Here is a 17,339-nt window from a genome sequence, read left to right on the forward strand (position 1 = left end):
ATAACACAAAGTTTATGCCGCCAGCCAATTAAACACGTCTTTCAATCTATTGAAATTGACCCTAATCGGTGTGAAGCATTCACATGGCCGAATCGCAGTTATATATATTACGTGCAAATTTTACGCAATTAAACTTTGAATTTTATCCTACAATTAAGCTTGTAAGAAAAATGTATTAGAACATTATGCATTATATGTTCCTATTTTAAAATACAGATTAAGCAGTTTTATTTGGTTGTGGCTAATGCAATGCGCCGACCAAGGAAGGAGAACGAGATGTTGTCAAAGTCTTACAATTAGCATGATCTTTCAAGAACCTGACTCTAACTCCTAAAGGCCTCCAATCACTAGATAATTTTAATCAATTTGTTGTTTAGTAATACAGGTTCGTTATAAAACCTTCACCTGCGCATTCGAATCTCGATTCCGTTTCCTTCGCGCTTCAATTTGGTTAATTTTTTACTATTGTTATAAGTTGTTAATAATTTCGATTATTTCTATAATTCCTACTGTTTATAAAATCAAATTTATAAAAGAACATATCTCACACACGTTCTCATATTACGCAATTTGTATTCTCGTGTTTGACTCGATTCTACTGAACGGATAACATATTATCTCATAGATTAATGTCGGAAATGTGGTTAATTTTTTTATGGAAACGTAGATAACGATAAACAAGAGTATAGTGTTGCGGACGGAGCAAAGCCTTTCATATTACGTTATGTAAATTTTGAGAATTTTCAAAATTCATACATTTATTATTACTATGCAGAAAAATAGAGTACTCCTTATTATTAGATAACATACTAACAAAACATAAATGACGACTTTTAATTTATTATTTAATGTATATAAACTAAGGAGATCTACATATAACATATATATCTCCGCTTATTTTTTGTATTAGAGAAAAATCAAAATTCCGATTCATATAGAATATATACATATATATAATTAGTGAGAAAATATTCGTAGAAGAATATATATGCAGAAAATCTAACAACTCATTTTTAAATTTGTTTATATATATATATATATATATATATATATATATAAACAGATTTTAAAATAAATTGTTAGATTTTGCATATATATTCTTCTACCGCAGGAGCAATTCTTCCGGACGATCATGAAGAGATCGGGCCGAGATTATATCTACTTATATTAACACTTTGCCGCAATGCACGTTACTTACGGTACAAGCTGACATAAACATTCTTGGCAAAATTTTTATTTTTGGCAAAATTTTTTAACACTGCTGCTGTCTAATGATTTGTCTAACGGATCTTTTTACGGAAAGGTATATCTTACGAGATGTTTATAAAAAATTTAAAGTACACGCGATTTAAATGTTGCTCTATTCAATATGATTTATTTTATGTTATTCCTACAAGAATCCTAAAAAATCTTGAGATTTCTTATTTGTCAATTCAATTTTAACAAATTTTTTATTAGCAAAAAATTTGCTATTAAAATCTTACATTTTAATTACAGTTTGTATTAGAGAAAGATCAAAATTCTAATTTGTAGAAGAATATATATGCAATATATATATATATATATATATATATATATATATATATATATATAAACAAATTTAAAAATGAGTTGTTAGATTTAGATAATAAAAAATTTGTTAAAATTGAATTGACAAATAAGAAATCTCAAGATTTACGATTTTTTAGGATTCTTGTAGGAATAACATAAAATAAATCATGTTGAATAGAGCAACATTTAAATCGCGTGTTTACTTTAAATTTTTTATAAACATCTCGTAAGATATACCTTTCCGTAAAAAGATCCGTTAGACAAATCATTAGACAGCAGCAGTGTTAAAAAATTTTGCCAAGAATAAAAATTTTGCCAAGAATGTTTATGTCAGCTTGTACCGTAAGTAACGTGCATTGCGGCAAAGTGTTAATATAAGTAGATATAATCTCGGCCCGATCTCTTCGTGATCGTCCGGAAGAATTGCTCCTGCGGCGATTAGTGGGAGAAATCTTTGTAAGAGGACCGAGAGAGAAGTCGGACTAGCACTTAAAGAAAGCACACATCGCCGAGTTCTTTCTCCGGGATTTCATTTACATTTATGCAAACGTCACCGATCTCTTCTCGCTTTACGAACACACATGTCGTTAAGAAATTTACCGTTATTCTATCCATGATAAATATCTCCTCATTAAGATGATCGATATCTGATTTTGCAATTTAGAATACTTATTATCTAAAGCTTTCGACATCTCAGATTCTAAGCAGTAACCTTTTCTGCACGAGATATGTAATAATTTGTTGGACATTAATGTAGTCTATTCAACGTTGCACAAAGCAATGAAAGTGAAATAATAAAATTTGCACTGTTTGTTCAATCATATGTACATCAATGAAGCAATATATATAAATAAATTCGGAAACAAACAGAAAATATGTATAAAAACAGCAATATATTAAGGCAAAAGATATATATTTATTTTACCTTTCGCTACTCTATTAAAGATAAAAAAAGTAAATATTAAATAAAAATATCTTAAAAAGTCTTGCATTTAAATAAGTATAAAAAATATTCAGAAATAATTTCTACGATATATAATATTAAAAATATATAAAAATTATAGAGAGTGAGACTTAATTCTTGTACTCTCCATGTATACAAAGAAGACTACAAACGCTTCGCTTCCTTCAGTTTCATTTTTTGTTTTCGATAACGTCGCTCACGTTTTCTATCGAAATTCCATTAAAATTAAATATATTAAATATAATATATTATATACCAGATTTTTTCTATCACAAACAAAAAATATTTTGCTCCTGTCAGATTGTGAATCACAAAAGAGATAGAGCAGTGAAAAGGTACGAGTAACATATGTAGACTTTAAGAGAACATAAAATTATGCCGTGAATATCAATTGATTTTAATCTAATTTTAGCAACATTGCATGCATGGCGTGAAAGTAGTTGGAAAAAATAAGGCGTCGAAAATCATGAATATGGGAAACTATATATGGAACCTAATTTTGACTAATAATAACTTATTTATGCACATATTACATGAATCGTCTTCTTTATAGTTCCCCCCACTTTTCTTCCGCTAGACATATAATGAATATATTATATTAAAATAAAATTTATCACAAGTTATTAAAGTACATTGAGAAAATTTGAATATTTAATTTTGTCAAATGTCTTTTTATATATATATATATATATATATATATATATATATATATATAAAAAGACATTTGACAAAATAAAAACATATATATATATATATATACATACCATTAGACGCGAAAACTCTTTAGATCTGAATACCGCTCGGCTAATTATCTTCCATCTTATTTAAATAATAACCCACAAGAGTTGAAATTTGGATATCCTTCTTTCTAACAATAAGTTATTTAAGTTGGGAATAAATCACAAATTTATATTACAAGATATTAAGCTCTTATTGAAAAAAATAATAAATAACAAAAATAATATATAATTTTATAAAATAAAAAAAGATCTCCTTATACATAAAACAATTCTTTCTTTTTCTTTACACACAAAAAAAAGATTTTGTTACAATCTATAAATTTCTCTATATATAATAATGCTCGAATAAATTATTTTCTGCTCATATCTATGAAATTGTCAAGCATGAATAAATTCATTGTAATTTAAAAGACGAAATTGTAATTTAAAATTATCTAAAATATATAATATACTTATAATTTGAAAAAGAAACTCTAGCATATTCTGCTTAGCATCATACCAATGATGTAAATATACAGCATTACAACATAATTGCATCACAATAACAAAATAAAAGAGAGAAGATAAATGTATTATAATAACAGATTTTTTTGAATTTCATTATTGTTTTCCTATAATAGTTTTACTTTTATCTATGAAATTATATAATCATTATTATAGTTTTATAAAAATCATGAATAGCAAATTAATAATAAATGAGAATGTAATGAAATTATCGTGACTAGACATCTTTAATGGTTCGATTGAGTAAACTTATCTCGGTTACATCTTCATTTATTTGGTTTAAGATAAGACTTATTCGTGAACGTTTCAGCAGTCTGTTAATTGTACCATTTCGAATCAAGCATTATCGTTATATCACAATCAATTATTCAATTCAATCATTTAATTACTTTTCTAGCAATCTAAACGCATGTAATGTAAAATAATTTTTTTCTATCGTTCTTCGATTGTCGATCAAACTCCAATCGGAGCAAACGTCATTTCCTTTTTTACCTTCTTCTAATGCTGTTTTTATTTGATTTTTATCTTAAGGTCAACCGGAACACTTCCATGTATTGTAAACGAGATTTATAACGCCTACGGAAATACACATTAGACTTTGAACTTATGAATAAATATGCAACAATTATTACCGATCAAAGTAATCAAGCTGATATTTAATATTAATATTTAATCAAAGAAAATGGTTCTGAAGAATAATGTGACTCTCAGATAAAAATAATCGCGTTTTGATGCTTGATTGCTTCTAAAGAAAAAATACTTTTAAAAATCGAAAACTAAAATAAAAATATAGTATATTAATTAAATTGAAAGTAAAAAAAATATGGAAACAATTTCATGAAAATATTTTTTTGAAGAACATTTTTGCGAAATAAGACAACCATATCACGGTATTACTCGTGATAAGTAATGACAACCGATACATTTATAAACCTTGTGATATGAATTCTCACTATTGAAGATCAACAATAAATACTACATATGCTATAATGATAATTTAGTAATAATTTAGTATAATTTTAAATTATTTTATCACCGACTGACTTTGACATCATAGAAAATCGAATTTTACTGAATTTATATATATAATATATTCTAATATATGTATATTAAACAAAAAAATTATATCCTTTAGATTCTGGCTTAAAAAAAAGGAAAAAGAGAATCGTTAGTACGTAATAAAATGCCAAATAAATTTGAGAACAAATAAAATATCGCAAATTTATAATTTCAGAAAAAAATATATATAAAAGTATATAATAATACGTTAATTAATGATTTTAACATTTTCTAATTCTCTTTATTTTAATTTTAATTTTGCTATTTTTGGTTTTCTTTCGTTAATTTTATGTGATGATTGAATTATTCAAATTTGTAATATTATACAGAGACATTTAACTATAAAATTTTAATGAAAACATTTTTTAACATAGAAGCAACTCATAATAATTTATAATTTAAAAAGGTAATAAAAAAATATATATGTATTATAAAATTAATTATACTATTAAAATACAACATTATTAAAATAAGATAACATTCGTAATTATAAAAATTTTTATTAAATTATTTATAAACATATAATTATTAAATATTCAATATTTACTCCAATAAACAACTGCATGATTTATAATAAATGTCAACCGGTTTTCGTGACATCAATAACCTCCAACTGCGAAGTATACCATAATATTTTTTATTAAATCAAAATACGCAAGTATAAACTGTTCTAGCAAGCATAAATGGCTGTATCTATTCAAGTATAAACTGTAATTAACTGCAATAACAAAAAATCTAAATGACGCAATAAACGGAAGACGGGATATGTAGGAACGCTGACATCAAACAGAAATATTTTAAAAAATATTTAACATTTATTTGAGTCATATCATACAAAAAAATGATTGAAATAAATTATATGAAAATGTGAAATTAATGTAACATTATGATGTGACGTGAAAATCGATAGCTAATACTGGCTTTGACTAGCGACCTAAGATTGATTGCTATCCTCCAACGAGATAAGAGTCCAAGCATCTTTTCTACCAGTTCTTTTGAACCTGGGAATTCCGATGAATCTTAGGCCCTAACTAATTATGGCACTGCGGGGAATCACGACAATGAATTCTTTATGAGTTTGTTATGAATCATACAATAAAATCATTCGTCGGGTTACAAAAGCAACTTAGGAAGTATAAAAAAAAAAATATAAAAGAATCCAAGAGAAAAAAAAAATTCTGCCGTTTCTTGACAATGAAAGGAATAAATTTTTCCGAGTATTCCCAGAAATATTTCTTCGCTGTCAATTCAGTCACATTAATCGTCTTTGGATTCCTCGAACTTGTGCTTTTCAAGATATCCTGACAATGGTCTTTAAGTTCCTTGAAGTTCCTTGAGTTTCTCTCGAATTTTTTTCAACATTCTCATCCGTTATTTATCCTTTGACTTTTGATTTTTCTTAACAATCGTGCCTGGTGTAAATCGAGAAACGAGTCGCCGTATGTTCGATGAGCGAAGTACAGTTCGTAAACGAGATCAGATGTGCTGTCTTTCCTTTCGGTTGTTTGTTTCATCCAAGAAGATACAAAACGTTGCGAGATACAGATGCTGCTGACAAGGCAAAGGCAAAAACTCGTATCGATAAGATCATACTCATAATTTAAGCATTGACATCGCACCGACATTGTTCTTCAGTTGTGTGCGAGAATTCTCTTCACGAGAAGATTACTTCCTGCCCCACGGAAGATTACCTCGATGACTATGCGCCAAGGAATAGCAACGGCCGAAAGATCCGTGGTTGCCTTTCGAGCTGTCATTGCTACTGGAGCTCGAGACACTCTCCGATCTTCTGATAGTCTTCTTCGTCGGGTCCAACAGGCGGTCCAGCATCTGACGGATCGTACTGTGTTTGCGGTTGAACGGATTCGTATACATGATCGGTCTCTTTTCTTCTTCAGTACGAGATCTGATCTTTGAAAAGCCTTGCGTTTCACACCGGAAGCCCGCTCAATGCTCAGTGTACAACTTTTGTCCAACGGCACTTGACACTCTGCACTTTTTACGTGACAGATGTCTCACTGGCTGTCGCGAGACCAAAAATCGATTGAATGGTCGACGCTCACTGAATCGTAATCTCAAGAGCACGATGAATCGAGACCTACCAAGACGTCGTGCGCTCTGCGAATGAATACACGATCCATTGGCCGGTCTTTATATAAGACCGAGTCTCTCGGTGGCCTTCGGACAAGCTCGATGGCTCGGCTGACCGACGTCAGATGCGCAGGTATGCGTGCCGGGGATCTCGACGCAGTTACGTCTGCCAGCATGCATGCGTCGGAACGTACGAGGAGATGATCCACGTGTTAACTCTTTTATGCCATTGATGTGTTTCATGGCAAAAAAAAACGAAAAAAAAAAAAAAAAAAAAAAAAACAACTCGAGCAAATACGAACTCTCGAGACTTCCCCGCGAATAGAGATAATTTCGACGAAGATGCGCAAAAAATTACGATAACCGTGATTCCGTTTATCATGTTAGCGGTTTTTGCCGGTGTTTCTTACTTATTTAAAAATAAAAATTATTACACAAAATAAAAAGACAAAATTTGAAAAGTTTGTTCTAATTTAATCTGATTTTTACTTTACTTTAGTATACAATTGATATATTATTACAGAAAAAATTAGTATTAGTTGTTTATTAATCAGCTAAAGAGATATTAAGTTGATGAGAAATATTATCAAATACTTATCTCTTATCTTAATCTCGTTCCCATGCTATTATATCGTGTTGATAGCGTGACTTATACTTAATCTCGAGAAAAAATTGGAAAGTTAAATCATGATAATAGCAATGAATGCTACAATAAGTCAAATAAATAATGCTCTTGTTTACAAAATTAGAATGTAAAATGTCATTCAGATCTTTTTACGCTTTTTATGATTATTTGAATAATAAATCTAAAATTATTAATTGGAATTCCCAGTTTCAGATGTAATTAAATATACATGTGCAGAATTACACAGTAATCTAATGTCTTGCAGATGTCTGGTTAAATATGGTAGAAAAAAATTCACATATTCATTCAATCGAGTTATTTATTTACATTAACGACGTCTAGACTTTTATTTGCTTATGTATGTGTGCATTCTTGCATCTGTTATTGCAAAAATAGTAAATAATAGGAACAGTAACAATAACATACAGGTAAGCAAAAACGCCATTTCAATATATAAAGACTTTTTATCCTATCAATTAATATACTTGAATATATTATATACTTGAATATATTAACTGATAATGAACGTGCAGTTGTCTTATTTTGTCGGATTGAATAAAAACTTCAAATTAAATTTTTCTCAAAGTAGCATTTTACTAATTAAATAATAATTTTCTAATCACATCTTTAATTATATTTAATTATATAATAATTTTGAGCTTTACAAGATAGATTAAATTAGATTAAACGTAGAAAAATGAATGCAGCATATTTCATTCAGTTTATTTTTATTTTAAAATTGAATAAAAGAAAACGTGTCTGCATGTATGAATTTATTTTAATGTCTGATGCGCGAGAAAAAGATCGTTTCGTCTCTCATGATTTCACATCATTTAGCTTTACTTCCTATTCTTTTTAGCTAGCCAATGGACTCGAAAAGCGAAGAAAAGACACGAGTTGCAAACTCATGCATTTAACAGTTCGTAGAACAGCATCAATCGCAGCACTCAATCTCGACTCACTAAAGCAAATTATAATACAAATGTAATACTGTACATCTCCGAGAAGTACTCTCCATTTGTTTGTTAGCGCAGCGATTTCGAAAATCAACACAATGATTCAATTGATTAACCGTATAATATTTTAAAAAACCTTAACGAGATATTACTAAACCTATTATCAAAATAGTACATTAACTTTTTAACTACTTGAGTTGCAGCATCTTGACTTATGAAAGAAATGAATGGCAAAATTATATGAAAAATTATGTGCTTAAGACTTTTTTGATAGAAATGTGATTGGTGAAATCGATGTGCTACGACACATAAATTTAAAGTAAGTAAGGAAGAAATAATAATAAAATTTTCTATAAAAATAAAATTTGAATTTAAAATAGAAACAAGATGTAAATATAGGTATAAGTTTGTAACGTAAAAAATACTGCAATTTAATGATAAATGCGCAACATGACACGGCTCATAACTTTCCATGGCTAAGCTACTTTTCATGAGAAGTAACTATCGGAAGCATTATCTCGTCTAGATAAAAAATGTAGTTTCCTTCCCTTGAAAAATCGAGGAGAGTGAAAGGCTTGTCATTCGAGAAAATTACTTTAGCATCCAAAACATGAAAAAAGATTCCATTAGACTTCGTGAAGTTCACGCGAGATGTTTACTACCGTATGATATCTACAATTTAAAAGATTGAATAAACATCAACTTCTTGATATAATTTTTTTGTGAATTTCCGTTAATCTAACGCCATCTCGCGTTTACTACGAATGTATGATACAATTTGTTTACCTTGTTCTTCGAATGTGAGCATCTGTGTCTATTTCATGTATATTTAATCACGATATAATAAAAGTTTACTAGTTGGAAAATTTCAGATAAATCTAGTCTATCCGTGTGACGCACAGATTAAAATTCTACTGAGTACTAAGAATTGTCGATTACACATGTGATTATTTGATTTTATAATATCGTATAATATGTCTTTTGTGGGAATTTTGTTATGCAAAAGAAAAGTATTATATTATATGGTTAAAAATAATTCCAGGATATACATAAAAAATTACACGTATTATTTCTAAAGTCATAAAATTCAAAACCTTAAAATTTATATATTTTTAAAGTCCCAGTAAAACTGTAACTCCTGTTTTTTTACAAATCTGTAGATTTATAAATAATCATAATCGATTTCAAGATCTTGTGGATATCTGTCACGAGTTGTTGCATATGTATTATGGTATGATTTGTTTTAATAATTTGTGATTAATAATTTCTATCAATTCTTGTTGATGTTTATCAATATTATCATAACTACGTCATGTATATCGCGTGAGCCATGACGACTCGTGCCGTTAATAATGAATTCTATCCAGACGCGAATCAAATGCTTGTCCGTCATAGATAGTCCGTTTGCCTTCAGACATAAAAATATCAGCAAGGTTTCAAGTTAACACTTGAGTGTTTACTAGACACGATTGTGTGTCGTTACACAGAGAGATGTATTCTCGCAAAAACCTTTCTTCACGGAATCACGCGTTGCAATAACAGCTACGTGTTGACACTATCAGTCTTATTGAAGGTGTTGAAATGATTCCGAACATACGCAGCTAACAAGTTTTATAGTTTCTATGAAATTTTATATTTTTGAATCATCCGACTATCGAGCATTATTTGATTTCTTTAATTGTCTCTTAGCTATTAGCTCTAAAGCCAGAAATACAAACATAATATCGTGTACACTCGCAGATTGTTTAATTTTTCAAATATTTGAGATGAGTCACATGATTGAAACTTTCGGCTTCTCAGATTCTCCGTGTTTTAATATGTAAATATCTTGAGAATGCACTAAACACACTTAACGATATTTTTAAACTACTTGACTCATAGAAATGTTTATCTGATGATAATGTGTAAAACGCATATCACAAATATTTAAAAAATTTTAAAAAAAAACGTAAGAACTTAATTCAATTTTTTTAAGTCATGTAACCAGCTGCAAATTTTATATGATTTCCCAATACGTTGGCTTTTTTGCGAAAAATTGCTTGCTATATGCTTACGATATAAACAAAATGTCTCGCCGAGATAGAATTTATCGCTTGAACTTTAGCCCGGTTGGCGCCGAAAGCCAATACTTCAGAAAAGAGCGAGACTGTAATTGAAAATATAGCACTGGAAATACGATCCACAAGTTTATATCCTTGAAATCGAAACGCTGAGAACAATATAGATCTAAGCCAACGAATATAATTAAATAGATATTATTACATGTATAAAAAGTTGAGATGAAAGAATTGTATGTGTGTGTATGTGTGTGCAGAGCTAAAATTACATTGCAATATATTTTAAATTGTCTAACACTGCAATAACATTTATTTAATATGTCCAATTTTTTGCGAATAGTTTAATAAAAAAAAAGATACGCTATAATTTGAAAATATGAATTTTTTTTAAATCTACAAAAAGATAGAAACTATATAACAAAATAGAACAAGCATTTGAAAAAAAAATCACGATAAGTTTTTTTTTTTTACAGAATGCTGCATTAAAGTTTTTATAATCAAATAAATTTATTTTAAATTATAATAAGAATCATAACAAGATAGAGAAATACATATGAAATCGATATGAAATATTGTAATTTACAATTAGTTTAAACACTATTAATAAAGCATATAACACGCAATGATATAAAGAGAAAACGACCGGAAATAATTGTTTTATACGATTGAAAATACTAATGTTACTCTTACACGTTATTCTTGATGATACGCGATTATCTTTACATATACGTCTAATAAAAGTACAGTTAAAGTCACTAGAGCGACTGTAGCCTTATTTTACTAACCTCCTATGCATGACCTTATATAGATGATGTAATTTTTATTAATAAACAACACCTTAATCGTCAAGTACAATTCATCAGGTTTTTTCATATACTAGATTCTCTCCTATAATTTTAGTGAAAGCTGAAGAAAGCTATCTCACAATCCGATTTTCCTAAATTAACTCAAGAGCCTATCATATTGATAATTTTCTTAAATTTTTTACTACTATGTGTCTTGTCTTTTTGTTCTATTTTGACGAGCTAAAAAATAAAATTATATATACTTGCTCTTTATAAAAATAAATGATTACCGTTTATAAAAATACGATAATTTATAAAACCTTTTTTGACATTTTTTTCTTCTGAAAAATATGAATTATAACAGACGAAAAGTGTAGCTTTGCGAATCGCTGAGAGGTCAATCGGCGCATTAAATACCCATTGACCCTCGTAAGTTAAGTTTATTGGTTTAATAGGTTGCATAGACAGAAACAAACAGTGTTTGAACGTATCCTCGCTCGAAGACTTTGAAACAGTCAAGGAAATAATTTGCAAGTGTCGTATCATTAAGAAGCACAGTTTCATTAATCTTATCAGCAGAATTTATGTGTGTAAAATATATAGATGTATCATTTTAACATTATAATAATAAATAATATTAAATCTTTTTTTAAGCAAAAAATTGCAACAAATGTTACAATTATGTTAAAGTCTACAATAAAGTCTATTGCGCAATTCTTGTTGCCTTAAATAAATGCACAATCACGATTATTTTAAAAACATTCACTTTGTTTTTACGCCAGATTATCGCACTATAAGTCAATGCCTTAGTTTTGACGGTCATTCAATTTTAGTCGAACACATAGCTCCGCTAACTAATAAATAATCTCTTGCGCAAAAAATCAGAAAAGATTTTACAAATGTCTTAATAATTAATATAATAAATATAATAAGACATTTTAAAAATCTTTTCTGGTTTTTTGTGCAAGCGGTTATCTCATCCAACTTAAACAAACATTTTCAATCATCTTTTTCGATATTTTTTTAAAACAAAATACCGCTCGATTAAAATTCTAAGAATTATATATCTAATACAGTTGTGTTATTCATGATCAAATTATGAGATTCTTTCAGACGGTTGATTGCAAAAATTATTTTGAGATATACTCAAGACATAATATGTTTATAAAAGAACTGGTATTGTTCGATTAAATATCGCCATAATAATCTTGAAGTTGTATTCATATAATAGTTGATGTAAAAAAAACGTAAAGCAGTATTTTCCAATAATACAATTTAAAATATAATCGACTTTAATAGAATTGAATGCAGCATGACATAATTTCTTTCACTTATAGTTAAAAATATATGACTAAAAAGATAAAAAGTTAGAGAGCTCTATAATTTATAATTTGTTGTAAGTACCCTTGAACTTCTGTGAAGTCCCGTGAAGTACCGTGAAATTCCGTAAAGTCCCGTAGAGTCCCGCATAATCTCCCTAAGAAATATACATTTTCCCCGAAGAGATTACACCTACTTAAGAAAACGTGCATTCTACAGATACGTTTGGGCCATGTCATTAGAAAGAAACGAGAATATCCGGTTTCTCGACTGCACGAGCAACAGAAACAACACAAACCTACAATACAGAGCTGCGTAAACCGGTCTACCGATTTTAGTCTCATGCTGAGCTAATAAAAAAATATATAATAAAAAATGTAATAATAAATTAATCCACCAAGCAATTGTTGACCAATCTATCCATTATGTCGGCCAAAATTTCCGCATGCAAAAAATTTTTATTTATTGTTTATTTTTATTAATTGATATAACAAATGCTGTATGCTCGGTGCATCTAAAAAGAAAAATAAGTCTTATCGAGATAATGAGATCTATATTATATATTATTATATCATTGTAATCGTGAAAATAAAAATTCTATAAATACGAAATAAACTGCTATGCTGTGTCAACATATTATATTGTCGGGAACTAGTGAGCGGACGTCTGTGACGTATTTTCTTTTTTGTTTCGAGATATAATACTGATACTTATAATTGAATAGGTTCACGCAATATTTGTATCGACGTGCTTGTTTGAATTACCTCTTGTGCCATATGCGCGAGTTAACGTCACAATAATTATGATTAATTAACTTGTTGCGCCGCTGAAACGTCGTTGGCACACTCACTGACACATAAACGATGCAGGTAGTAACAAGTCATCTTGTTAAATCAATCAACATGATTGAAAGTTGACACTATAAAAGCGTGAGAGAAGCAAGTGCGATTAATATTCTATTGAGTGTAAATTGATTTTTTATCGATTGTCTGAGTGATTTTTTTCAGAATCTTAATCTCACGTGCGTTACATAAATCGTCAATTTTTATAGTCAATTTGAAATTAATTTTTGTTTACCAAAAGTTTTTGGCACCATCTCTTCTCTTTTATATCTTCTTATTCGATCGAAAAAATCCTTATAAATACGCGTTACATTTTGTTAAAATCAAATCCACTAAATTAATTATAAATTGAAAACAAGAATTTGATATACGTAGTCTGCATATAAAGCTAAATTAAAGTAAAATAAGATTTTTGTTTTTAATCGCTCATAATTCAAAAAGAGAGACTCAATAAAATCTTTGCAAATTTATTAACGTATAATTTCTGAGTATTCTGTATACATTTGAGTTAAGAGCTACTCTTAATTTTTTTTTTTTTTATTCTCTTGTCTATCATCTTCTGACGATAACGGAAATGCAAAAATGCAAGTAACATTTCACGCGACATTTGCCCCTTAAGTACGACCAATATATGTATTCTCGTTGGAATGAAAGTTGATGAATCGAAATTTTCAAGGTCAGCAATGTACGTTAGATAGATTCTTGACCTGACCTATCAGGGTGTGTATGCTGAGAGAGTCAGGAGAAAAGACGTTGCATGTCAAACACATGTAGTGAGAATATGTGCTTCAGCGATCGCAAAAATATATACTACGCTATCTGCGACTTTCGTGGTATTTGGTGCGCAGACACAATTTCTGCTTTGCGAAACTTTATACTATCCTCGGTCTTTCAAATATATATTATACATGCTTAGCGTAAGCGAGAATGACAACTGATATACCTTCGATACGTGATCAAGACAACATCAAAATAAGCTCATTTTACCAAGAATCGCATATAAATAAGTGCAATATTACGCGATAGAGGACACGTGCATGTACACAAGAAAAGAAAAATCAAATAGAATATAAAAAGTACATATAAATTACACAAACTAATATTAAAAATAATTTTTCTACGAACGATTACGTATAGAACAAAATGTTGAAATCATTGACGTAGGAACAATCTATATGGATTAGAATATGTGATAAAAACATTGATTGCCGATGGCGGTGTGTTTATAATCGCCGTTTAAATCTAATCTCAAAGTTTACTTTAGTTTAAATTGATTCATGCATTTACGTCACTAAACGCAAAGCATGTATTAAATATTATAAATTAACTAAGAATGTTAAAAGAATGACGAGAAAGATTTCATATTTCTGAGATAATAACATTTGGCAGAAAATATAAATATCTTTTTTCGAAAAATATGCTAGTTGAGCATAACAAAATTCTTCAATTGTTATATATAAAAAAATATAAAAATGTTCGAGTTATTATCGAGGAGTAACTTTAAATTATATTCCAAAGTTTTGCAAATTTTATCGATTCATTTTATCAATACTCATGACATAAATTTAGCAATAATAAGATACATGATAAATGTTTTACGAGAATTTTGAAGTAAGTTTCCAAACTGTATTAAAAAGTTAAATAATTTATCATTTTTCGATTCTTACAAAAAATATTTAGTTTCGTGCATATTCTATATACATATAAAGTAGTTTCATTTAATATCAATAAATTCAATAATGTGATATTTTAGTAATATAATATATAATAATACATAAGATTATTTTTTTTTATTTCGAGTGCTTTTTTATTTGTGTCTGTTGTGTATTTTATCATACTTTTCCAATAATCAATTAATATCCAAAAATATAAAATATACTTATCGAAAAAGCTGAAAAGATGGTATAAACATATTCAATATCTTATGATTAATGGAGCTATTTAATTTCAAATGCACTTTATTGGTTTATTTCATTAACGCATAACTATAATGATAATATATCTGAAAACCTTTTTTTAAACACGTTATATCAGCAGTCGATTTATTGGTCTTTTCATACTCAAACGCGATAGCGAATATTTACAGACTGAGATGAAAATAATTTTAGAAATTGCCTCTGCAATCTCTATGACGGAATAATGATATTAAATCGACATTAGGCAACGGTCGCAAGTGTAAGTGTACTGGACCGTATAATATATATTTTTTTAAAACCTTAATCTAATGTAATGTTGCAACAATCGCTTATCATAAATGAGCGCATAAAGATTTTTGTAAAGAGTATAGTCATAACATGACATTTTATAATCATGCAAAATATCAAGTAAATATTTTTTAAATATTATCTCAGTATGTATAAAATATTATCTGCTATGATTTCGCATGTCGCTAAAGTTTTATTTAAAACATAATTTTACTTATGTAGTAAATAAAATATTGATGTTAATAAAACTTAGCGATATTTCTTTTGAAATTTAATCCATTTTTTTTTTCTTTAACAAAAAGTATTCTTTTTTACGTGATTTTATCATACAATATTTTAATAGTTTTAACATAAAATTTTCTATTAAAATCAAGTTAATTCTAAATTAAACGCGCGATTAACATTTTCTACATTTTAATAGCCTTTGCTTTTTCTAAAGAAAGCAATATACATCTACACATGTATACAAAAATAAAAAAAATATAACTTTTGAATGTAAACGTTATTTAATTAGATCAATACCGTGTACAATAAATACAAATATTAAAAGATTACTCAAGATATTAAATTTTTTTAGATAAAATTACATTGTGATTTGTGATTTATATATATACCAATGAAAATTAATAAAAGAACTAAATCGATAAAAAGCGACCTACGTTTGAGTAAATTTACCGATAGATAATTAATTTTAACTGACGTCAGAAGTTTTTGTCGTATCTATAATATATTATATGCCAATGACTTTTTTCGATTGCATTGTTCGCGAGATAAAAATCTCTTTTACGAGCAGGAAGACAATTCGTAAGCTCGTACTCGTATATCAAGTGTTCTTTTCTTGTCGTTCCTTTTTTTAAATGTGCAGTTGCAATCGCGCAAATAATCAGTTTCTCATTAGTTGGCGATATCACTTACAATTAGCTTAACACGTAATACAGTACTTGTCGCGATATTTTAACTCTAAGCAAAGAGACGGCAGATTTTTCTCAATCATGAGATCTCGCTCTATCTCTTCCTTTCTCTCTTCTCTCTCTCTGTCTTATTGTTAGGTAAACGAGTGTGTAACGCGAAGCGTTGAAAATAATAGACTCGAATTATTTTTATAGCAAAAACTGAATAAAAACGCAATTTCTACCAGACAGTAATTCCTTATTTCTATTTCTGTAGCATATTTATCTTCCGTATTGCGGTTGCCGCTACTTTGCTCTTTCTCTTTCTTTCTTTATCTTCCTTTTTTCCATACGAAATTTATTCTATTATAAATATAAATCATTTTCAACGCTTCCTGTATCACACGACGTCTAATAAATATACTAAGTAAAAAAAATTGGCTCACCACATAACTCAGTTGCAATTCTGGATAAAAATGAAAGAAATCAGGGAGATTCATCATCTTTTGAATAAGTGTCTCGATGATTGATGCACTTTACTCGACATCTTGTATTTATCGAACACCATATAAGCAGGACTTTCTGTACGATTTCTCTGCGATTTTCCTGCAATTTTAAGATATGCTTTTAAAAGGAGTTTTGCGATGCAACCTTTTATGCGAGAGATATTAAAGGTTAGAAACTCTTTTTCGAGAATATAAATTTCAATTAAGAAGCATTCTTCTTTCTCTCTAAAGGCTATTATAATTTG

This window comes from Anoplolepis gracilipes, chromosome 13 (genome assembly GCF_047496725.1).
Source record: "Anoplolepis gracilipes chromosome 13, ASM4749672v1, whole genome shotgun sequence".
Lineage (NCBI taxonomy): Eukaryota > Metazoa > Arthropoda > Insecta > Hymenoptera > Formicidae > Anoplolepis > Anoplolepis gracilipes.